We start from the raw sequence: 6,000 nt of genomic DNA on the forward strand, positions 1-6,000 counted from the left end.
AGCGAGGGATATCCGCATCACGAGATGCATGCTGTATAATTAAGAACCATACCATGCAATTATGTAATTTCTATTTTATTTTAGGATCATTTAACAAGATAACCTTATAGTTTTACGTTATTTATAAACACCTATCCTATAATTTTCAACTTTGCTTCTTGTTAAAACATAAAATAATAAACTAAATTAGAAATAAGGAAAGACAATAGAAAAAATAAAAATTGCTTATTTTATTTTTATTTTTATTATCTTTTTATATTAATTCTTTGAATAAAATAATGTAGAAAAGGGTTTGTTTCTTAAAAAAGTGATAGGATACTTTCTAGATGTCCCATACCATTGATAAAATACATGGGTCCACACATAGAGGTTGAACGGTTTGTGGGCTCCATGTATTTTATGACTAAAGTGGAATGTTATAATTAGTTCCACAGCCTACTACTGAAGAGTTCAAATCAGCCCCCCACAACATCCCACTGCACATCTCCATTGTATATTGGGAACATTTCCCGATGATAGTATTAAAGATGATGAGGCATTACCGGGAGATATTCCCAATACGAGAATGTGTTGTGGGATGTTGTGGGGAATTATCTTGTAAGGGGCTAATTTCAATTCACTACTGAACAATTATTGTGTTCATCTAATTTCATCTCAACTTTTTATGGGTTCTTTCAAAATAAAAAAATCATCTTTCTATGTACAAACACTCCTAATGGATGATGTATTAAATAAAACCGTTGCAAAGCAGAGATCTTACACACACAAATTATAGGGTATGTTAGTATTTACACGAAATTATAAGGGTGTTTAAAAAATCACCTTTTAATTTATTTTATTTCTTTGTTTGGTAGATGTGGAGTATGGTGGAATGTGTGGATTAGTTGTGGTTTATATTGTAAATTTATGATATTTATAAAAGGCATTGTCTAGAAGAAAATGAACGAAAACAGTTAGGTGCCACGGTTGTTTTCTTCAACTGTTCTATTAATAAGAACCGTCCATCGCACCCTTAGCATGTCATCTGAGTGTCATCTTGTGTGTCTTAGGTGAGGTTATGTATGCATTTTGTATGTGGGGGATTGTTAATGGCATTACTATAATTATTAGTATGATTTTTCACCATTTTGTTGTATCATTTTGTTAGTCAGAAGAGAACAAAGTGTAAAGGTTAAGCACAAGGGCCCCTTGATACAAAAACTATGTGCCTGTAATTACTTTGCTATGCAATATAAATTGCCTTTTTACTAATTCGGGTGCCTTCTTGTTGCCTTTTTATGTGTTTTTACTTGCTTTAATAGGCTTACTAACCCCCTTTCAAGTGCAACATGAGGCCTTGATGACTAGCCTTGTGACAATTGGTATCAAAGTAGGTTGCTCATTAACACATACATCTCTTGAGTAGCGACATCAATGGTGGAAAAATGAAGCATGATCATGATGTTGCAGACAAGATATTATATGGGCTTTCCCAAGTCTACGAGATCAATGAAGAACTAGATGACAAAACCATTAAAGACAAAGCCTCTAAAGGGCCACACATCCAAATCAAACAAGCACAAAAAGTCAATTGACAAGCTTGCTACTTTGATACATACGTCCTCCAATGCAAGGTGACAATTGGGGAGATGTGTGATTGAGTGGAAGAGATCCACCTCAATGTTGAAGCAATCGAGAATTTGGTAGTAAAAATAAAGCCCTCTTAAATGACATCCTAAATGATGTTCATGATGTCTTGAATGGCACCCTAAAGGAAGTTCTTGACGAGTCTAGATTTGTTGACCACGACACATTATATATATATATATATATATATATATATATATGTATACAAACAATGTTTTTGATGTGCAGCTAGATGAACATGGCTAACAATGTGTTGTGGTTAGCAGATTTGAACTCATTCTTGCAATACCTCTCTTCAGTAAGAAGGAGCTCTTCCCGATCCACCATACAAGACCAAGTCGATAAGATGAGACTTGAATAGGAAAAATAGATGAGAGCCATGTCCACTCTCACTTCTATTCAAGTGCAGGTAGAAGAAATAAAGAGAGAATCGATGGCCATGAAAGTTTCCATGGCCACTTTCACCAATGTCCTAGCATTACTTGATGAGATGAGAGGGGAAATGATAATCTTGAAGAAAGTAATGGCCAAAACTCCTAGTCCCTTAACAACACTAGCCCTTACCCGCATAAAGATTTGAGAGCCTCCCCTTTATGCCAGCAACTGAGATGATTGAGAGCTTGACAACTCCCTATGGTAAATGGAACAATACTATATTGCCATTGGCATTGACAATGATAGGACTCAAGTTCATACTGTTAAGGGTGTCAATGGACTAGTTTTGGGTTGGACAGACTAGCATAACATATTGAATGGGACCAATCAAGACTTAATGGTCCAAAGTATTTATTGAATTGGATTGGACCTAGTCCCTCTTTAATGGATTTATATTGGATTGAGCCAATATCTAGTCCATTAATATAAGATAAGAATATAGTTGTCAATGGACCTAGTTTGGGTTGGTACCAATCTAAATTAAAATGAATTTGAACAAACTAGATGGTCCAGACATTGAATTGGACCGGTCCACAATGGTCTAAAATATTCATTGGATTGGATTGGACCTAGTCCATTTGTAATGTACTCAAATTGGACTTGATTGGATTGGACCAAATCTAGTCCAATTGACACCTTTATGTACTGCATCTATGTATTTGACTAGCATTTCTATGTTATGGTGGCATAGATAATGTCAATACATTGCTTAGGGCATACGCACCATTGGCACATGGGCCGATTTCAAGCAAAAACTAAAGTGACAATTTTATGCAGAGAAAATAGAGTACCTAGTCTAAAGAAAAATGAAAGGACTCAAGCATGGGGATTCACTCCATGAATATGCCAAAGAACTTTCAACCTTGACATTGGAGATCACAGATATGTTTGACAAGGATTTGTTATTCAACTTCATGGACAGACTACAACATTTGCGTCGAATTAGAACTTTAATGCAACAATGTACAAGACCTTACTACAGCAATGGTAGTGGTAGATCTAACTTATTGAGATGGGACTATCAAATGATGAAGCTCATAGACCATTTATCAAATGCACCTGAACTTGAGTGGGTGAGTGAATCAATCACATCCATCTCAAGACAGCTCCAACTTCAACAAGCCAATAAAACATTATGCTAGGAAGAAGCCACAAGGAGAAAAGGCTCTCAATACAAGTACAAGTTGAAAGCAATTGGTCCTCCACATTCTAGTTTTATTTGTGGGGACAAGCATTTTCTTTGTGACTGCCCAATGAAGAAGAAAATTAATGCCCTCATCACTCAACTTAGTGATGACAAGCAAAGCGACAAGGAGGAAGTCATTGCAGACACCAAGGGTGAGTATCCTACAATTCTTCAATGCTAATGTGAAGAAAGAGGCCAATCCTAAATGGCCCAATAAAGCCCAGAAGGGGCTGAATTATGTAGACATCATCCTCAATGGGAAGTCAACTCAGGCTCTACTTGACACAAGATCCTCACAAAACTTTATTTCAATCACTAAAGCGAGGCAAGTTAACCTAAACATTACCAAGGAGATAGGGTGGCTTAAGGCCATGAACTCTAGCACTAAGGTTATAAAAAATGTGGCATGTGGGCTTGATCTCCAAGTTGGGCGTTGAACTAGAAAGATCAATTTGTCAGATGTACCCCTAGATGATTTTCAAGTTGTAATAGGAATGGATTTCTTAATGCAAGTAGAAGTGGCACTCATGCCTCACATCAACTTGCTATGTAAACTAGACGAGAACTCTCCTTGCATAGTACCAGTTATGATCTCTACCAAGGTCCATAGAAAGCAAGTATCATCACTGCAACTCTTCCATGATGATGCCTTGTCCAAAGCAATCAGAAAGCATGCGATAGAAAAGACACCCACTCACATTGCAGCAATGAACAACTTTAGGATAGATCTGGACACTAGCATGAAGCAACTGCTCAACAAGTAGCCCTTAGCATTCCAACCATAGCAGTCACCCTACCGTCCAATAGTCAACAATTTCAATAAAATTTCCAAGGCCATCTCCAACAACCATGTTTATTACCACACATATTGGGGAGAGCAAGTGCAACCCAAACCAAAAAGGGGTCACTTCCATTCATTGCCTCAAACCAACCATTGCAGTCACCTTGTGAGGAGCCATCCTTGGGGAAAAATTTATGGGAACTAATGCCCTAATAATCCAAAACATCCTTTTGACCAAACTTGGCCTCAACTTTCCCTACAAACAAACCATAAAATCCAATACATTTAAGCAGTTAGGAAATGACTTAAACTACGACTTAGCCATAGGATTCCTCAACCTAGAGAGTAACTTCAAGCCTACCACCCAAGTATATACCCAAGCCTTGGAAGAGTCAAAGTTCATGGAGTGGCTGAGAATTCCTCCTTCATCACCAACAAAAATATGGATTGAGTTGAAGTTGATCTCCAAGGTCATAGATCAAATTGAGTAGGGGAGACTATCATGGTTGTTTTCTTTAACCACACCACCACCATCATTCACCATTGTGAGCTCCAGGAAGCTCATGGTTGGCTCAAAGAAGAGGAGTCGTCACCCATTTTTAGAGGAAATGGATCATCGCTTTCAACTTTAAAAATCGATTTTACTTTCTTGATAGTGACTCCACCCACCACTGAAAAGGCACTCAACTAAAGAGATTCTAAATTCAAAAGGATTGGGAAAGGGTAGGGGTTAAGCACCCCTCTTTCCAAGCTGCTATAGCAGCCCAATATAGGAATTCTTTAGGCTCAATTTCTAATGAAAACCAACAGAATGATTGCTTAAAATTCTAAAATCTAGAGAAAATGCTTCCAATTTTTCACAAAACTGATTTGAGGTGATGTTAATGGGTCTTAGGTACCAATTTTCCTAAGACCCTTGCCTCTGTACCTTTTCATCTCAGTTCAAAATAAGCCAAGAATGCAAGTTTCCCATGGTTTCAAGACTTTAAGCAACCCAAAGATTACAAACTCAAGTTAAAAGATGGAATGGGAAACTTACCTCCTATATATAACCTTGTCAATGAAATTCTGGAAGTTAAACTGAGTGAAAGAGTGCTTGAATGAGCTTAAGAGAGGTCTGAAACTACAAAAGGGCTTAGAAATTTCATGCAAATCTTAGATCTAAAACATGGTAGGCAGATTGAAGTATAAGGTTCAAATGCTTGGAGGTATCTCACGAATGGGAGCTCTATATAGGTTTGGAATGCTTCTTAGGTTTCTCCCCTACTTCTTCATTCTAAATATCTGCCCTTAGAACTTAAATTGGGTCTTTATTTACAAATAAAAGAAGGGGAATAGGTTTGAAATTTGCCCAATTAGAGAGTCTAGTCTTTAAGAGAGCTTTTCTTCATGAAAAAGGCTAAAGATTTTCAAAGAAAATGGTGCTTAGACAACATTTTTTTCTTAGTGAAATAATTCTCCTTGATTTGGGGTTGATTTTCACATGCTTTGTGCGTCCAATGAGGTTTTCGGGCATGCCTGTCATTCCAATCTCATATTTGGGGTTACTAGTGACATAAAATATAAATTTCACTTAAGCACAAATGTTATTTTGTCTTTTCTTGACTTAAGTGGAGGTATCTTTGGATTTTTGGAGTTTTTAAGTCTACTAGGCCTAATTTTATTGGTCTAGGTATTTTAACAGATCAAGTAAGGGGCTGACGTTAGACCCACCCTCTTAAGGTGAACAGTTGATGTAGTGATTAATCCAGTGAATCGAAATAGAATCTTTCTAGTTTAACGATCAAATGGGTGAATTAGGTTGTGAAATTTGACGTACAAGAGTGTTTTGGGTATAGAAAAATGGTAACATGGTCTCATTAGTCAAATGAAGCTTTGACGATGGAGATTTATGGCTAGTATACTCCAATCAATAATATTTGTTAAAATAAAATCTTTGCTTAATATAGGGTTAAACAAGGTAATTTTTGGG

The sequence above is a fragment of the Nelumbo lutea genome, chromosome 4 (assembly GCF_056320005.1).
Source record: "Nelumbo lutea isolate HS-2025 chromosome 4, American lotus-T2T, whole genome shotgun sequence".
Classification (NCBI taxonomy): Eukaryota; Viridiplantae; Streptophyta; class Magnoliopsida; order Proteales; family Nelumbonaceae; genus Nelumbo; species Nelumbo lutea.